This window comes from Heptranchias perlo, chromosome 2, assembly GCF_035084215.1.
Source record: "Heptranchias perlo isolate sHepPer1 chromosome 2, sHepPer1.hap1, whole genome shotgun sequence".
Taxonomy (NCBI): domain Eukaryota; kingdom Metazoa; phylum Chordata; class Chondrichthyes; order Hexanchiformes; family Hexanchidae; genus Heptranchias; species Heptranchias perlo.
In genome coordinates, this window is record NC_090326.1 from 43,630,071 (window position 1) to 43,650,789 (window position 20,719).

The window sequence follows — 20,719 nt, forward strand, 5'->3', positions numbered from 1 at the left end:
TTGAGAGCGCCCCTCAATTTTGTAAACCAAAAGGGATTTCATTCAGTTAATATGCGACTGGTATTAGTTGCCAAGCATATTGCATATTGATGCTTGCTACCTAGGAAACTGCCATGAATCACACTTCATCAATCAACCATCCTCTAATTTTGAGCCAAAGCACAGCATTGGGATGATTGGTTGGAGACCAGGAATCCACTGCATCTCTGGCTGACTCCTCTGAGGTAGGGGGCAGCAGCTACAATAAAGTTCTTTGAGTAACTCGGAATTGTTACTGAGCAGACATTTGGAATACTGAAGTCTCTTCAGGTGCCTTGACAGATCTTGTGGAGCCCAGCAAGGATATCAGTAGTCACTTGCCATGTGCTGCATAGCCGTGAAATTCAAATGCAGAAGACCCCAGTGTTCTGCAATTTCTGTCTTTCCAGATTTGCCTTTTAAACTCTGCAGCTGCATTGCCCCTCCCTTCCAGCAGTACATAATTAGTTGGGTGGAAAGAATTCAGCCTACCAATAAACTCTCATTTCAAGAATGAGTCAAAAGGACTGTAAAGGTGTTGACAATGCTGCATGTCATATTAACTTGAAAATAAAGTCTCCAACTTGACTAACTCTTGAGTAGCCATAGCTCAAGTCTAAAGGGCTTTCACTTTATCTAGTTGAATGCCTACCAGTTCACAAATTGCAGAAAGCAATGCTGTATTGTCAGAGGTGCTAACCGAGACTTAAATCTCAACCAACACCACTAAAAACAGTTTAACTTGTCATTCATCTCCGGTATTTGAGACAATTTGAAACTTTTAAATATTTAGACGAAAATAGCCGTAGCTGCGTGTGAAATAAAACGATGGTGCTGAAGCTTGCCATTTCACTGTGCTGAAATTAAGGCCCGAAGTCTCTTAAACATAACAAATACATGGTCACATGAGAATATAGTCTCAGAGGCAGTATATAATTAAACTACCAACATATTGATAGGCAAAATCTAGAGGGACAGGACAGTGACTCAGAGGGAGCTGCATGATCGTAAATGTTAAGTGCAAGATTTGCCTGACAAGTTTATTTTGTAGCTCATGTTGGAGAACTACATGTTATGGTTCTAAGTTTTGATATGCTATACCAATGGACATTCAGATGTTTTTTATTTGTTAATACCGGCAATATATAGGTTAAAGTGGCATTTAACAGGGCCAAATTCTTCTCTCAAAAGAACTGGGGACGTCAAGAAGTCTTTTTAATTTTTTTATCATGGTACTCTTACACATATTTCCCCATTTTTTAAATTTTATCTAATCCCTGTCCACCAAGATGCTATTCCTCCAAGTCCTGTCCCTCCAGATTTTTTTTAATTTGTTCATGGGATGTGGGCATCGTGGCAAGGCCAGCATTTATTGCCCAACCCTAATTGCCCTTGAGAACACGGTTGTGAGCCGCCTTCTTGAACCACTGCAGTCCGTGTGGTGAAGGTTCTCCCACAATGCTGTTAGGTAGGGAGTGCCAGGATTTTGACCCGGCGATATATTTCCAAGTCAGGATGGTGTGTGATTTGGAGGGGAACGTGCAGGTGGTGTTGTTCCCATATGCCTGCTGCCCTTGTCCTTCTAGGTGGTAGAGGTCGCGGGTTTGGGAGGTGCTGTCGAAGAAGTCTTGACGAGTTGCTGCAGTGCATCCTGTAGATGGTACACACTGCAACCACGGTGCGCCATTGGTGAAGGGAGTTAATGTTTAGGGTGGTGGATGGGGTTCCAATCAAGTGGGCTGCTTTGACCTGGATGGTGTTGAGCTTCTTGAGTGTTGGAGCTGCACTCATCCAGGCAAGTGGAGAGTATTCCAACACACTCCTGACTTGTGCCTTGTAGATGGTTGAAAGGCTTTGAGGAGTCAGGAGGTGAGTCACTCGTCGCAGAATACCCAGTCTCTGACCTGCTCTTGTAGCCACAGCAATTATATGGCTGGTCCAGTTAAGTTTCTGGTCAATGGTGACCCCCAGGATGTTGATGGTGGGGGATTCGGCAGTGGTAATGCCATTGAATGTCACTTGTCTGGCGCGAATGTTACTTGTCCAGTTCTTGCTGCATGTGAGCACGGACTGCTTCATCATCTGAGGGGTTGCGAATGGAACTGAACACTGTGCAATCATCAGTGAACATCCCCATTTCTGACCTTATGATGGAGGAAAGGTTATTGATGAAGCAACTGAAGATGGTTGGGCCTAGGTCTCTGCACTGAGGAACTCCTGCAGCAATGTCCTGGGGCTGAGATGATTGGTCTCCAACAACCACTACCATTACTTCCTTTCTGTAGGTACGACTCCAGCCACTGGAGAGTTTTCCCCGATTCCCATTGACTTCAATTTTACTAGGGCTGCTTGGTGCCACACTCGGTCAAATGCTGCCTCGATGGCAAGGGCAGTCACTCTCACCCCACCTCTGGAATTCAGCTCTTTTGTCCATGTTTGGACCAAGGCTGTAATAAGGCCTGGTGCCAAGTGGTCCTGGCGGAACCCAAACTGCATTGGTGAGCACGTTATTGGTGAGTAAGTGCCGCTTGATAGCATGACACCTTCCATCACTTTGCTGATGATTGAGAGTGGACTGATGGGGCGGTAATTGACCGGATTGGATTTGTCCTTTTTGTGGACAGGACATACCTGGGCAATTTTCCACATTCTGCTGTTTAGCATGCATATAGTCGTGTGTTGCAGCTTCACCAAGTTGGTATGCCTGTTGCTGCTCCTGGCATGCTTTTCTACATTCCTCATTGAACCAGGGTTGATCCCCTGGCTTGATGGAAATGGTAGAGTGAGGAATAGGCCGGGCCATGAGGTTACAGATTGTGCTGGAATACAATTCTGCTGCTGCTGATGGCCCACAGCGCCTCATGGATGCCCAGTTTTGAGCTGCTAGATCTGTTCTGAATCTATCCCAATTAGCATGGTGGTAGTGCCACACAACATGTTGGATGGTGTCCTCTGTGAAGACGGGACTTCGTCTCCACAAGGACTGTGCGGTGGTCACTCCTATCGATACTGTCATGGACAGATGCATCTGCGACAGGTAGATTGGTGAGGATGAGGTCAAGTAGGTGTTTTCCCTCGTGTTGGTTTGCTCACCACCTACCGCAGACGCAATCTGGCAGCTACGTCCTTCAGGGCTCGGTCAGTAGTGGTGCTACCGAGCCACACTTGGTGATGGACATTGAAGTCCCCCAACCAGAGTACATTCTGTGCCCTTGCTACCCTCAGTGCTTCCTCCAAGTGGTGCTCAACATGGAGGAGGACTGATTCTTCAGCTGAAGGAGGGCAGTAGGTGGTAATCAGCAGGAGGTCTCCTTGCCCACGTTTGACCTGATGCCATGAGATTTCACGGAGTCCGGAGTCAATTTTGACGACTCCCATGGCCACTCCCTCCTGACAGTATCTCACTGTACTGCCAGTGGGACAGGACATACCCAGGGATGGTGATGGAAGCCTATCAATATGTTGGTAGTTTAATTATATACTGCCTCTGAGACTATATTCTCATGTGACCATGTATTTGTTATGTTTAAGAGACTTCGGGCCTTAATTTCAGCACAGTGAAATGGCAAGCTTCAGCACCATCGTTTTATTTCACACGCAGCTACGGCTATTTTCGTCTAAATATTTAAAAGTTTCAAATTGTCTCAAATACCGGAGATGAATGACAAGTTAAACTGTTTTTAGTGGTGTTGGTTGAGATTTAAGTCTTGGTTGGCACCTCTGACAATACAGCACTGCTTTCTGCAATTTGTGAACTGGTAGGCATTCAACCACTAGATAAAGTGAAAGCCCTTTAGACTTGAGCTATGGCTACTCAAGAGTTGGTGTTGTAACCTGGTGTTGTAAGATTCCTTACATTTGTCCACCCCAGTCCATCACCGGCATCTCCACATCATGGCTACTCAAGAGTTAGTTAAGTTGGAGGCTCTATTTTCAAGTCAATCTGACATGCAGCAATGTGAACACCTTTATAGTCCTTTTGACTCATTTTTGAAAGGAGAGAGTTTATTGGCAGGCTGAATTTATGAAGATAGTAAAGGAGAGGTGGGTACATGGCCTGTTTCCAGGCATCTGCCACTACTTTTTAGCACTGGCTGCTGGAAGGCACTAGAGACTGCTTAGGTGTGACTTTCCCCTCTGATTTCCCCAGCCCACTTCTGGGAAAAACCTAGTTTCAGAGCATTCCCACTTGAGGCAATTAAGATCAGGCACTAATTGGAGCGGGACCCAAACCCGTCCCCATCCTTGTTTCTTTACATTGAGCTGTAGAGCATTGATCTTAGTGCCACTCTGAGCTTGTCAATCTTTTTAAAAGATAGATTTATAAGAAAATCTTTCTGAGGTAGAATTTCTGATCATTAGGAAAGCTCAGACTTACTGAACTTGCGTAAGATGCATTGCACTATCTTCCCCACAATGTTTCTTGCCTACATTGTTTGAATATCAATGGAAAATTAGAGCAATGTTGGTGAATGCATTTTGATGTATCTCTTGATTTTCCATGTTCCATCCAGAGTTAAGTTTGCCCATTGAAAGTGTTACTGCCTGTCAGGAAGGGAGAACATAAAGAAGCACTAATTATTTTAAACTGTTTTTGTAAATCTGGATTTGCATTCAAAATGCCCCTATCGCAGTGTCATGTTTGAGAATAAAGATTAAAGAGCTGGAATGATCAGACCCACCAACTGTATCTAGTCCCTGGCACATCTACCTGGCAATGACTGAGGGGGAATCATCTGTGCAGGCTCCAGGTCAGCAGGGAAGTAGACTTGCAGCCACTTTCATCATATGGACAGCACCGGCGATACCAGTCAACGTCACCTCCTCCTTCAACTTTTCTGGTTCTGCTTCCTTCCAGGTTAACACAGGGATCATTTGCATTATCATCCAATTTGTTGTCAAGCAAGTGACTGATATTGTTTAGCAGAGCCAACACTTTCATCTACTTTACCACAGAATAGCAACAGCAGTATGACAATGCAGTGCTGCATTTTACGAAATACAGGGGGTTATTAATGGTATTCATGTGGCTCTCGTGCTGCCCATGTCAGTTATTACTTCTACATCATACAACTAGTGCGTTGGAAGGATTTGCTGTTTGAAGCTCTAAGATTTCAGTACAGAAACAGTTTCAAATTTTAAGTTTCAGCCTGTATGCATAACATGCATTGCCACACATGCTAAGAATTCAAAGTTCTGTAAGATTGCATGAACGCTTTGGAGGGATGAGTAGAACAAGAGTCACAGATTCTGAGGACATACTTGGTGTGCATACTTAAGATACTTTTTATAAGAAACTGCTGGATAGCATTTCCTCGGGTTTGCCATCTTCCATATTTATCGCCAGCTCCTCTGGGTGTTGCACAGAGCAGTCACCCAGTCAGCTATCTCCTGCCAGTTGCTTTGGACCAATTGTCTGGAGAGAATGCTCTTCAGTGCCAACCAGGGCAAGCATCAGCACCTCAAACCGGCCATATGCAAAAATGCCTGTGTGCTTTCAGGAACTTTCTATTGATGAGAAATAGCATGAATTTTTAATCTGTTAAATGGGAGTTTAATTCAAGGTGTTTACTGTGTTGAATTTCAGCGTTTCTTTAATGTATCTTTTTTGTAGGTCATTCGGGAAAACTTTAAATAAGGCTTGCTCACTGCATATGCAACATACTGGAATTGCTTTTTAATGAAATCTCACTATCTTACAAATTTCAGAGCAAAAAAGATTCTGCCTCTCAGTGCAAAGCAAGTGATTTCAAGCAATTGAAAGCTGCTGAATACTGGACGTTATGCAAAATGCCTTAGTTCATCGAATTCACAACCATGTGATTTGTTTAAATTTACGTGAAATCACTTTACTTGTTTTGGTGTCTTCACCTTGCAGTGTGGTCTCCCAAATGTAATTTGTTTTGTGCTGCCTATTCCATAATGTTCATGCAATATTGCATGATTTATACAGCTGCAGCAATGCTCTGAAATTCAGCTTTTGTGCATGCAAGCTGTCACACACAGCTCACTTCCTGGCAGGAGGACACCGTGTATATTTAATTGGAAGCCAAATTGGAAGTTTAGGCAGGATGAGCCATGCATGGCCCACTGTACACCGTTTCTGCCTGGGAGCATTGAAATTAGAATGTTTACCATCTTCTAAAATACTCGACAATTAAGAAAAATGTAATTCCCCAAAGGCTCAGTGAGTTTATTCCGTAAGTAGCTGAGAAGGAAGTGGCCAGGAAGGTCCCAGGTTTGATCCCTAGTTGATGCTGAGACAGCTGATCTCAGCCAGGGAAGCCTTTGATGGACTATAATTGGCCTCAGTTCCTCTGGGTTGGGAGAGAAAACTGGTCGGTGTTCCTGATTACTATCTTGGAGGGCAAACAAGGCAAGGGAGTACACAATAAATGGGAGGAAACTGAGAGGTGTAGAGGATCAGAGGGACCTTGGAGTACATGTCCACAGATCCATGAAGGTAGCAGGACAGGTAGATAAGACGGTTAAAAATGCATAGGGGATACTTTCCTTTATTAGCTGAGGCATAGAATATAAGAGCAGGAAGGTTATGCTAGAACTGTATAAAACATTGGTCAGGCCACAGTTTGAGTACTGTGTACAGTTCTGGTCATCGCATTACAGGAAGGATGTAATTGCACGAGAGGGTACAGAGGAGATTTACGAGGATGTTGCCAGGACTGGAGAATTTTAGCTATGAGGACAGATTGGATAGGCTGGGGTTGTTTTCTTTGGAACAGAGGAGGCTGAGGGGTGATTTAATTGAGGTGTACAAAATTATGACAGGCCTAGATAGAGTGTATAGCAAGGACCTATTTCCCTTAGCAGAGAGGTCAATAACCAGGGGGCATAGATTTAAAGTGATTCGTAGAAGGATTAGAGGGGAGCTGAGGAAATATTTTTTCACCCAGAGGGTGGTAGGGGTCTGGAACTCACTGTCTGAAAGGCTGGTGGAGGCAGAAACCCTCATCACATTTAAAAAGTACTTGGATATGCACCTGAAGTACCATAACCTACAAGGCTACGGACCAAGTGCTGGAAAGTGGGATTAGGCTGGATGGCTCATTATTGGCTGGCACGGACATGATGGGCCGAATGGCCTCCTTCTGCTGTCGTCAATTGACGACAGCAACAGCTCAGCTTTGATGACCCTATAGGGAAAGCTTTAATTAAAGAATTAATTATTGCAACCAATTCAATTTAAGATTGGTACTGCAGTGCTGACAAGATTGACGAGCAATCAAAATAACAAAGACAAGAGTTTTGTTTTAATAGTCGTGTGATTGACTATGAATGGCTGATTGTTCAGGATTTATCTGGCTACCCCAACAGAAGACAGAGGGATTTCTTTGACTGTGTAACTGTAACATTAACTTATACAGATACAAGTTAATGTGAAGCGTACAATTTGTTACATTTGTCCAGGTCAAAAAGGAACAAACAAAATGGGATTTATTTTCCCTAATCTTATGGTCAACAACGTTGAAGTTTATATAGATAAAAATTAATGTGACTGATACACTTCTGGTACATTTGTTGAACTCAATAAAAGACAAAAAAAGGTTTATTCTCTCTAGTCTAGTGGCTTATAACTTATTGAAGAAAACTTGAAACATATAAAAATATGTGCTAGTTTGGCTTTTGCAAATATGTCTTTTCTAGCTGAATTACCTCTTAAAATGATTGACAAAAATGGATTTATTTGCTACGATTGGTCCCATTTGTCCAATTGTCGTAGCTTAAGATATTTAAGGACCCATATTCACCTAAATTGGAGCAGACTTTTGGATGAAGATCTTGGAAGTGAGGAAGACGTAGAAGTTGTTTGCCTAGCAGGAAGACAAGGAAAGACATCATCGAAACCAACAGAGCTGTTTGGCTCCAGCTAATGTGCTATTACATTAAAGAGCTTTTATCTTTTATCATTTTAAAAAAAAAATGTTAAACTTAACTTGAAAGTATACCACTGCTACTTTGAACTCTGCCAAGTATGTACTGTATCTTTCAAAATTGGACCTTAATATTAGTGTTGGATTAAACCTAACTAATACTGTGACATTCAAGTTTCAAGAAGCATGTCACAATTCAAGGTTTTAAATTTAAGTAAGGCAAACTTCGAAGGGATGAGAAATACATTGACCACGATAAACTGGGCTGAGCTTTTAATAGGTAAACCTACAGACAAACAGTGGGACATATTCAAAGAAGTATTTAGTGCAACACAAAACCAGTGCACACCCCTAAAAGCCAAAGGATCCACTTGTTCATTTAAGCAACCATGGTCAACAAACAAGGTAAGAGACATTATTAAGTTAAAAGAAAAGGCTTACACAAATGCAAAAAAAGTGGAAATCCAGCAGACTGGAAAACTTATTGAAAAAACAACAAAGAAAGTAATACAAGGCACTAAAGGGGAATATGAGAAAATGTGCAAGAGATAGCAAAACTAACAACAATTGTTTTTAAAATTTATTAATAGAAAGAGAGTAGTAAGGGGGAATGTGGGCCCTTTAAAGATGGATGCAGGTGAGTCTATAATGGATACTAAGGAAATGGCAAAATTGCTAAATGAATACTTTGTATCCGTTTTCACAGTAGAGGAAGAGGACAAATTATCAGTGGTACAAGGGAATCTAAAAATAAGTCAAGGGGAGGAAGTTACTATTTTTTTAACATATTAAATCTATTAATAGTGAAAATAATAAGGTCGATAAATCTCCAGGACCTGATGCTTCCCACTGTATGATATTAAAAAGAAACAGGTGGGGAAATTGCAGATACATTTCTAATAATTTTCCAAAGCTCTAGATTTGAGAATCGTGCCCTTGAATTGGAAATTTTGCTAATACCACTCCATTAATTAAGACAGGAGGGAGGGACAAACCAGGAAACTAAAAACCTGCCAATTTAACGTCAGATTCCAGTAACTTTGGTACAACTATCATCCGGGACAGAGTGACTGAGCATTTGAACAAGTATGAACTTATCAAAGAGAATCAGCATGGATTTGTGAAAGGTTGTTCATGTCTAACTAATCTAGTTGAATTTTTTAAGGAGGTCACTAACAAGGTGTCAATGGATGGTGTCTAACGGACATCCAGAAGGAATTTGATAAGGTTCTGCACAAGAAATTATTAGCAAAAATTAGAGCAGATGGAGTTGGAAGTAACCTTATAACATGGGTTGAAGATTGATTGGGAGATAGGAAACAGAGAGTAGGGATAAAGGGAATGCAATCTGATTGGCATAGGAGGAACATAGGAACAGGAGTAGGCCATTTAGCCCCTCAAGCCTGTTCCTCCATTCAATGAGATCATGGCTGATCTGTGACCTAACTCCATATACTCACCTTAGCCCCATATCCCTTAATACTTTTGGTTAACAAAAATCTATTAATCACAGATTTAAAATTAACAATTGAGCGAGCATTAACTGCCATTTGCAGAAGAGAGTTCCAAGCTTCTACCACCCTTTGCGTGTAGAAGTGTTTCCTGACTTTACTCCTGAAAGTCCTGGGTCTAATTTTTAGGTTATATCCCCTAGTCCGAGGCTCCCCAACCAGCAGAAATAGTTTCTGTCTATCTACCCTATCAGTTCCCCTTAATATCTTGAAAACTTCGACCAAATCACCTCTTAATTTTCTAAATTCCAGGGAATACAACCCTAGTTTGTGTAATCTCTCCTCGTAATTTAACCCTTGGAGTCCAGGTATCATTCTAGTAAATCTACGCTGCACTCCCTTGAAGGCCAATATATCCTTCTTAAGATGCGGTGCCCAGAACTGAACACACTAGTCCAGGTGTGGTCTAACCAGGGCTTTGTATAGCTGTAGCATAACTTCTACCCCCTTGTATTCTAGTCCTCTAGATAAAAAGGCCAGCATTCCATTAGCCTTTTTGATTATTTTCTGTACCTGTGCATGACATTTTAATGATCTGTGTACGTGGACCCCTAAGTCTCTTTGGACTTCCGAACTTTTCACCATTTAGAAAGTACTCTGATCTATCCTTTTTAGGTCCAAAGTGGATGACCTCACACTTGCCTACATTGAAATCCATTTGCCAGAGTTTTGCCGATGCACTTAACTCACTAATATCTCTCTGTAATTTTATGCTTCCCTCTACACTGCTTACAATGCTGCCTATCTTTGTGACATTGGCAAATTTGGATATGTGCTCTCTATCCCGTCGTCTAAGTCGTTAATAAATACAGTGAATAGTTGAGGCCCCAACACAGATCCCTGTGGGACACCAGTAGTCACATTCTGCCAATTTGAGTACCTGTCCATTATCCCTACTCTGTCTCCTGTCGCTCAGCCAATTTCCTAAATTTGCCCTCAATTCCATGAGCGAATGTGACATACGGTGTTCCCTCGGGGGCCTCAGCTTTTCACCAAATATATCAATAACATGGATGAAGGCTAGAGAGTTGTATTTTGGATACAAGGCCAGCATTTATTGCCCATCCCTAATTGCCCTTGAGAAGGTGGTGATGATCCACCTTCTTGAACCGCTGCAGTCCGTGTGGTGAAAGTTCTTCCACAGTGCTGTTAGGTAGGGAGTGCCAGGATTTTGACCCAGCGACGATGAAGGAACGTGCAGGTGGTGTTGTTCCCATGTGCCTGCAACCCTTGTCCTTCTAGGTGGTAGAGGTCGCAGGTTTGGGAGGTGCTGTCGAAGGAGCCTTGGTGAGTTGCTGCAGTGTATCCTGTGGATGGTACACACTGCAGCCATGGTGCGCTGGTGGTGAAGGGAGTGAATGGTTAGGTTGGTGGATGGGGTTCCAATCAAGCGGGCTGCTTTGTCCTGGATGGTGTTGAGCTTCTTGAGTGTTGTTGGAGCTGCACTCATCCAGGCAAGTGGAGAGTATTCCATCACACTCCTGACTTGTGCCTTGTAGATGGTGGAAAGGCTTTGGGGAGTCAGGAGGTGAGTCACTCACCGCAGAATACCCAGTCTCTGACCTGCTCTTGTAGCCACCAGTATTTATGTGGCTGGTCCAGTTAAGTTTCTGGTCAATGGTGACCCCCAAGATGTGATGGTGGGGGATTCGGCGATGGTAATGCCGTTGAATGTCAAGGGGAGGTGGTTAGACTGTCTCGTTGGAGATGGTCATTGTATATCCAAGACACTAAATTAGGCAGAACAGTAAGTTGCGAAGAGAGCAAGAAGTTACAAAGGGACATAGATTAAGTGAGTGGGCAAAACTGGCAAACAGAGTTCAATACGAGTAAGTATGAGGTTATCTGCTTTGGATCAAAGAAAGACAGATCAAAATATTTTCAAAATGGTGAGAGGGGAGAAACTGTAGGGGAGCAAAGGGATTTGGGAGTCCATGTACACAAATCACTAAAACCTGCACAGATGGAAAACATCATCAAAAAGCCAAATGGAATGTTGGCCTTTAGTTCAAGACGGTTGGAATACCAAGGTGATGCTTCAGTTGTACAGTGTCTTGGTCAGACCCCTTCTGGAGTATTGCATTCAGTTCTGGGCACTGCAACTCAGGAAGGATTTATTGGCCTTAGAGGGAGTATAGCGCAGATTCACCAGAATGATGCCGGAGCTTAAAGGGTTAAATTATGAAGACAGGTTGCATAAACTTGGGTTGTATTCCCTCGAGTTCAGATGGTTGAGGGGTGATCTAATTGAGGTGTTTAAAATGATAAAAGGATTCGATAGGGTAGATACAGAGAAGTTATTTCCTCTGGTGGGAGAATCCAGAACAAGGCGCACAATCTTATAATTAGAACTAGGCCATTCAACAGTGAAATCAGGAAGCACTTTTTCACTCAAAGGATAATGGAAATGTGGAATTCTCTCCCGCAACAGGCTGTGGATGCTGGGTCAAATGAAATTTTCAAGACTCAGATTGACAGAGTTTTATTAGATAAGGGTATCACGGGATATGGATTAAAGGCGGATAAATGGGAGTTGAGGTACAGATCAACCACGAACTAATTAAATGGCGGAACACGCTTGACGGGCTGAATGGCCTCTTCCTGTTCCTATGATTGAGTCTCAGTTACTTTTAGTCTGATCATTGATACTGAAATTTATAATGTTGATAACTGTGACGTTATAGATGTTAAATGCATTAGGTAGTTGTTAGTAATGCACTGAGTGTTGAGTTGTGCCCTTAAGGTCTTACAAGTATGGAAAAGGTAAATAATCATAAAAATCTTTGCAGTACTGCAGTGACTGCGAGCTGTGACGGTTTATTAAGTTTATCTAGGTCAGCCCCTGGAGCCAAACAGTGTATCATTTAAAACCATAGATTTACGTGATACGTTCCAATCCAATTCTTCCCTCTAGATTTTCAATTCAATTCTTCCTACAATCCTCATGGCCAGATGGAGTACCAACATTTCCTGTCAAGGCTAGCTCAATGAATAATGGTCATGTGAGCAAGATACTGGAGTTGAGAAAATTGACAAGAAAAAAGAAAAGATGTTTAAGTAACAATAGCAGAAAGGTGAACAACACTGCCATTAAACAAAGGCTCAACTTTCTTTTGACTGATGCTACAAGAATGTCAGGAAAGGAAAAAGTAGCTTATTAATTTGAGAAATCCATATATTATCTTCCAAGCAAATGAATTAGATTTGATCACAGTAATTTTGTTAATTATGATTCTCTTATTGTGATTTCAGGTATAAGGTTATATGGCTATTTAACTTTAAGCGCTGGAGTTTCCTCTGATTGGCAGGCTAGTGATGGGGCGGAACCTCCGCCCACCCATGTGACTCACTAACTCATCGGTTTTTTTTGTACCAGAGGTCCTAATTACATATGCAGGTGGGTTAGCAATGGGCGCATCCTCCACCATCAACATCCCGGGGGTTACCATTGACCAGAAACTCAACTGTACCAGCCATATAAATGCTGTGGTTACTAGAACAGTTCAGAGGCTGGGTAATCTGCGGCGAGTGGCTCACCTCTTGACTCCCCAAAGCCTTTCCACCATTTATTATACATAAGTCAGGAGTGTGATGGAATACTCTCCACTTGCCAGGATGAGCGCAGCTCCAACAACACTCGAGAAGCTCGACACCATCCAGGACAAAGCAGTCTGCTTGATCAGCACCTCATCCACCACCTTAAACATTCACTCCCTCCACCACCGGCACACTGTGGCTGCAGTGCGTACTATCTATAGGATGCAATGCAGCAATTCGCCAAGGTTTCTTTGACAGCACCTTCCAAACCTACAAAATCCACCATCTAGAAGGTCAAGGGCAGCAGGCGCATGGGAACACCATCACCTCCAAGTTCCCCTCCAACTCACACACCATCCCGACTTGGAGATATATTGCCATTCCTTCATCGTCGCTGCATCGAAATCCTGGCACTCCCTACCTAACAAGTATAATGGGAGTACCTTCACCACATGGACTGCAGCACTTCAATAAGAAGGCTCACCACCACCGTCTCAAGGGCAACCAAGGATGGGCAATAAATATTGGCCATGCCTGCGACACCCACATCCTGAGAGTGAATATATTTCTAAAAATAACACTTCTCATTGGTTTACTGCCACCGGGAACAGGGGAAATCGAGTACCGCTGCTTGTTTAAAATGCTGCAGCTAATTAAAGTGGAACATGTCTTTTGAGAGCAGGATCCACAAGTGGAAGAATGTCTGAAGCAGTTGCTGTTTTGTGTGGCGAGGGGAGGCAGTTAGCAGCAGGAAGCGCTGCCAGATTCTCAGATGCATCCACAGATGTTTTACTGGCTGAAGTAAGAGCTAGAAGGGAACAGTTTCTGGGGACTGAGGGCAGGAAGCCCCATGAGAGGGTGGTTCAGGCACTTTGGAGGGAGGTTGTTGAAGCTGTAGTGCAACCACCGCCATCCCGAGAGCTGCCACGCAGTGCAGGAAGAGGTTCAATGACCTCACAAGTGTAGCCAAAGTAAGTCAAGGTATTGTTCTCAATGCGCATCCTGTAGAAATGTCAGAGAATTCACTCATTCCTTACCTCTCATGCTCTTTCTGTGTCATCTCCTGGGTGCTGGAAAAATTGACTTCTGCAAAGGGGAACCTCTGAAAACAGTGAAGAACCATATTAGCTTACAGCCACTCTTTGAACTTACATTGCCTGCCGCAAGGAGTCCATAGTATCATAGTAGGTACAGCACAGGAGGAGGCCATTCGGCCCATCATGCCTGTGCCAGCTTTGACAGAGCTATCCAATTAGTCCCACTCCCCTGCTCTTTCCCCATAGTCCTATACATTTTTTTCCCTTAAAGTATTTATCCAATTCCCTTTTGAAAGTTACTATTGAATCTGCTTCCACCACCCTTTCAGGCCATTCCAGACCATTACAACTCACTGCGTAAAAAAATGTTTCATAGAAACATAGAAAATAGGAGTAGGCCATTCGGCCCTTCGAGCCTGCTTTGCCATTCAATATGATCATGGCTGATCCTCTATCTCAACACCATATTCCCACTCTCTCCCCATATCCCTTGATGCCTTTTGTGTCTAGAAATCTATCTATCTCCTTCTTAAATATATTCAGTGACTTGGCCTCCAGCCTTCTGTGGTAGAGAATTCCACAGGTTCACCACCCTCATGTGGCCTCTGGCTCTTTTGCCGATCTGAATCTGTGTCCTCTGGTTACCGACTCATCTGCCACTGGAAACAGTTTCTCCTTATTTACTCTGTCAAAACCGTTCATGATTTTGAACACCTCTATCAAATCTCCCCTTAACCTTCTCTGTTCTAAGGAGAACAATCCCAGCTTCTCCTGTCTCTCCACATAACTGAAGTTCCTCATCCTTGGCACCATTCTAGTAAATCTCTTCTGCACCCTCTCTAAGTACTTCACATCCTTCCTAAAGTGTGGTGCCCAGAATTGAACACAATACTCCATCTGAGGCCAACCTGTGTTTTATAAAGGTTTAGCATAACTTCCTTGCTTTTGTACTCTATGCCTCTATTAATAAAGCCCAGGATCCCATATGGTTTTTTTAATGGCCTTCTCAACTTGTCCTGCCACCTTCAAAGATTTGTGTGCATACACCCCAAGGTATTTCTGTTCCTGCACTCCCTTTAAAATTGCACCATTTAGTTTACAAAGCTTCTCTTCATTCTTCTTACCAAAATGCATCATTTCACACTTCTCTACATTAAATTTCATCTGCCATGTGCCTGCCCAATTCACCAGTCTGACTATGTCCTCCTGAAGTTTATTACTATCTTCCACATTGTTTACTATATTTCCAAGTTTAGTGTCATCTGCAAACTTTGAAATTATACCCTTTATACCCAAGTCCAGGTCATTAATACACATGTTATATTAATCTTGAAGGACAGTTGATTTTAAGGGAGATTCCTGCAAGTCTCATCATCAGATGCATGTGCTTATATAGGTGAAAAGATGTGTCCATGACACTCACACTCCATTAACGTTGTGTTCTCTCCCTGCAAAGGAAAAAGTCATGCATAACCAGTGCCAGAGAAATGCAACCAAGGGAGAAACACCACCACTGAAAACCCTAAGTCTACATGAAGATGAAGCTCAGTGAATAGTAGGAAGACAGGAGACACTGTGGGAAATGGCAAGGTCGGAGGCATGGTAAAGGGTGGGAAAGGCTTATCATAGATAGTGTCAGCTTTATGTGCTTTCTGAAACCAGTGCAGTACCCCATCCCATACCTGATATTTCTTCGAGGATAAATGTCACTGTGTGCACATATATACAAGCTCTACTGTGTTTCATATCATAGGAGGTGCCTTGGAGAAAGAGATCAGTCACTCCAATAAGCACCTAAGCACTTTCAGATGCACAACTGCTGCCAGTTCCAGATCTACAACTCTTTCTACATCCTCATCAACTCCGTCCTGGTATCTTACCTCAGCACCAGCCCAGAGACACCCACTCAGGAAGAAGTAGTTAGTGAGTCAGAAGGGTTTTCATTGGGTGAAGCAGCAGGCACTAATAAGAATGAGGACCTGGGAGTGGAAGAGGGGGAGAGAGCCAGTCCTCCAGAGTGGGTGGAGAAATTACTGCCCTCGCCTGATGATCCTAGGGATCCAGATTTCAGGGGTCCACGCTTTAAAAGAGCTATGATTAGGGAGCATCGATATCACGTGGAGGCAGTGGAAACAGTTTCCACGTATAAGGTTGAGATGGTGGAAAAGAGGGAGCAATCCACAAGGCGCATCTACGACACATTGCAGATTTGGTCTGTGATGATACTAACCAGTAGCACCTCTGAGCCTATGTCCAGCACCAGTGGCTGCAAAATATGGTCACACATGTCGGTGTCTCGCTGGAGAGTGGCAGCGAGCCTGCTTTCTTAAGGCCCCCTGCAATGACTGCGCATGAGGGAGATTTAGACATAGGCCCAGCGCTCCTTGACACCGCAGGAGAAAGGATGCTGGAAGCTGGTGCTTCTGGTACAGCTGCTTCACTGAGGCAAGAGTCACTTCAGGCCTCCAGTGGAACCTTCCCAGCCAACCACCACTTAACCCTATCTCATTCTACCTTCAGACGTAGTAGACCAAAGGCTCGAACAACTAAAGTAACAAGCACAAAGTGTAAACACAGTGTTAAGAAGTAGTTGTAGATAGTGTGAATGGATTTTGGTAAATGTTGTTCTGTAAAGTTATCGTGGCTTGTGCACATAGAGTTCTGAGTTCATTTCTGTGTATGCGTGTAACTTCTGGGAGTTAGATGATGGCAGGGGAAATGTAGACTTTTGTTTTATGAAGGAAATAGGCAGAAGTCTTTGACAGTGAGGGACTTTGTGAGGGTGTGTGGGGGACAGAACAGCCATGTGTAAAATGACTTTATTTGGTATGGCAACCTTTATTCACTGAAAGCACTTTATTCACTGAAAGTTGTGTCCACCTTTGTATGGCTGCTGGCTGTCCTGGTCCATGTCCTCTCCTTCCTCTGGACCCTCTTCATGTTGTGGAGATGGAGATCAGGAGTCATTCAGTACTAGTGGTTTTCATCATATAATCAGTTTGCACCACTCTTACTTTTATGACCTACAGGAAAAAATCAGAAATCTTTGACCCTTAAAAGCTGAGATTACAGTAACAGTGCTCCTGACATCTAAGTAGCTTTATGCCTGTAACGTTAGGGTTTGTTCATGTTAGGGGATCAAGAGCGAGTGTAGAATCCATTTTGTAAGTGTAGAATCCATTTTATACTAAGGCCTAAAGTTAAAAGCTTGCAGAATTTTGCAGTCTCTGCACAGAGATCACAAACAGCCTGGCCTCGAGGTTAAACACTCTGTGTTATACATTCTATGCTTTACTAGAACCTAAACACCAGCCTGATAGCCTTGGCACCATGGGCATCAGAGAAAGAATCTTGGGTGATAGATGTTTAGAGAGCCTGGAACTTCTTGGTAATGACTGCTGAGAAGTGCATCAAGATCTTGTGAAATAATGTAGTTAGAAAGATATTAAAATGGCGAAATTGTGATATGAGGTTAGAAGGTGAAGGTAAAGGAAGTGGCCAGGAAAGCTGAGCTCAATAACTGTAACGTGTGCTCTCCTACAGCAAAGCATCATTGTGTGTTGTCTGAGAGTAGATATGTTCTTTTACCCCTTAATAAACGTGCAAGTGTTTGACTCCGCGTCTAGAACTCATTCTTGGCACACAGACATAGGACTGCAGCGTTGACTATATTATTACATTTCTGACGTTTGTGTCAACTGAAATCTGTAAAATACGGGCTGACCCAGGGAGCCTGAATTATTGGGAGTTGTTGACAACCTAAAGGATAATAGAAACATGGAACATAGGAACAGGAGTAGGGCACTCAGCCCCTCAAGCCTGTTCTGCCATTCAATTAGATCATGGCTGATCTGTATCTTAACTCCATCTACTCGCCTTTTTTTTAATTCGTTCTCGGGATGTGGGCGTCGCTGGCGAGGCCGGCATTTATTGCCCATCCCTAATTGCCCTCGAGAAGGTGGTGGTGAGCCGCCTTCTTGAACCGCTGCAGTCCGTGTGGTGACGGTTCTCCCACAGTGCTGTTAGGAAGGGAGTTCCAGGATTTTGACCCAGCGACAATGAAGGAACGGCGATATATTTCCAAGTCAGGATGGTGTGTGACTTGGAGGGGAACGTGCAAGTGGTGTTGTTCCCATGTGCCTGCTGGTCTTGTCCTTCTAGGTGGTAGAGGTCGCGGGTTTGGGAGGTGCTGTCGAAGAAGCCTTGGCAAGTTGCTGCAGTGCATCCTGTGGATGGTACACACTGCAGCCACAGTGCGCCGGTGGTGAAGGGAGTGAATGTTTAGTGTGGTGGATGGGGTGCCAATCAAGCGGGCTGCTTTACCTTGGATGGTGTCGAGCTTCTTGAGTGTTGTTGGAGCTGCACTCATCCAGGCAAGTGGAGAGTATTCCATCACACTCCTGACTTGTGCCTTGTAGATGGTGGAAAGGCTTTGGGGAGTCAGGAGGTGAGTCACTCGCCGCAGAATACCCAGCCTCTGACCTGCTCTCGTAGCCACAGTATTTATATGGCTGGTCCAGTTAAGTTTCTGGTCAATGGTGACCCCCAGGATGTTGATGGTGGGGGATTCGGTGATGGTAATGCCGTTGAATGTCAGGGGGAGGTGGTTAGACTCTCTCTTGTTGGAGATGGTCATTGCCTGGCACTTATCTGGCGTGAATGTTACTTGACACTTATGAGCCCAAGCCTGGATGTTGTCCAGGTCTTGCTGCATGCGGGCTCGGACTGCTTCATTATTTGAGGGGTTGCGAATGGAACTGAACACTGTGCAATTATCAGCGAACATCCCCATTTCTGACCTTATGATGGAGGGAAGGTCATTGATGAAGCAGCTGAAGATGGTTGGGCCTAGGACACTGCCCTGAGGAACTCCTGCAGCAATGTCCTGGGGCTGAGATGATTGGCCTCCAACAACCACTACCATCTTCCTTTGTGCTAGGTATGACTCCAGCCACTGGAGAGTTTTCCCCCTTGCCTAAAAAAAAATCTATCAATCCCAGTTTTGAAATTTTCAATTGATCTAACCTCAACAGCTCATTGGGGGAGAAAGTTCCACATTTCCACTTCCCATAATAATGCCATGTGGGGTGTAATTTCTGGACTTACCTCAGGAGGCTTGTGCCATGGATGTTGATGCTGATGAGGATTATGGACATTGATGTTCAACTTCACTTCCCAGACCACAGTTCTGTAATGAGGTGACAATACCACAATGTGCTCCAAGGCTTTCCAATTTTGCTAGGGATGATGAGCGTCCAAGGCAGGAGTTTGATAGGCTCTGAAGTAATAACATTTCACAACATTGAGGACAAGAATAAACTAAAATGGTGGAGCATGAGGGATGCTACCGGATAAGGGAACGGCTGAGGGGTTAAGAGCCTTCCCACACATAGATACATACACAATACCAAATCTCCTATTTCTCCATTCAGAATCTGAGATATTAAACATATTAAAGAGGAACATCACTCAGGAGAAGGTATTTGCAATAGTAGAAATTGTGCAGGTCAGAAAGCAACTCATGGAAGGTCACTACCGAGTTTGATATGGATTTGGGCAGCATGATTGGCATCCAGGAGTGGCAAAGATCTTCTCATTAGCAGTCAGCCAGAGAAAGACCCACCAGATATGTAACCCTGGTTACTCTCTTCCCATTGGGAGAGTAACCTGCATCCATTCAATATGATTGAGATATATTTACAATCTTTTCTGACAAACTTTATTGGGAAATACTTCACATTAAAAGCACTTCCACCCCCCTCAAAGGTCAATGTTCCACTTTGAATTCTCCCTCTTACACAGCTGGTGGTGCAGCACTGTGATGTCAATTGTAATTGTGGTACGGATAATCTCCATCTACAGACAATCAGCTTGCATCATAGAACAGACTGGAAAACTGACTCACATTATTAACACCAGCTTTAAAGAGTAGCTTTCTACAGTAAGATTAAAGTGGAGTCAAGGACACATGCTATGATATTCAATTTTCCAGTCTCATATACCTCCTGATCAACATTGAGAACTGCAAAGAATTTTATTCTGTGCTGGATCCCAGGGAGCCCCTTGTTGGCAGGTCCTGTGATTGATGTCAAGTTTAAGAGCCAAAATGTGGTGTCTTAGTCAATTCCTTGTAATTCCTCCAACAGGGTAAGAGAATCTTTACTTACCTAGGTGAGCTGACTACTGTGGAAAAAGCTGTATGGGTGACTCAGGCTGAGGTCAACTAACTCAGCGTGAACCGAGGATCAAAACATTCCTGGTCTGTATGGCTCAGTTCTACAGTGCACTTAAAAACTGAACTATTGGATGTTTTTAAGAGTAGAATATCCCAGTTATTGAAGAACTCTGGGGACATCACTAACATTCTTACACTGGATAGCAATTGCTTTTTCTAAGTTCTTTCACTCCACCTGCTGGAACAAGTGAACGGTGCCTTCATTGGTCATTTTTTTGAAGTTCCATCTAGTGGAGACCAACGCAATAACCTTAAAATTACAAATCCTATTCCCAGCATTACAAAAATACAAAGAAACCTTGCAAGGATTTTTTTTTAAAAGTTATGCTCCTTGAATAAAGTCAAAAAAATAACATTTCCATCCCAATATATAAGGAGCCATCTGAAAATCTTTGTCAACTTGACAGTCCAAATAAAGTGCTACTTATTTCACATGAGTGAGAATAAAGTAACAGACAGAGCCACGAGGCTGATTTGTTAGTTAGAGAT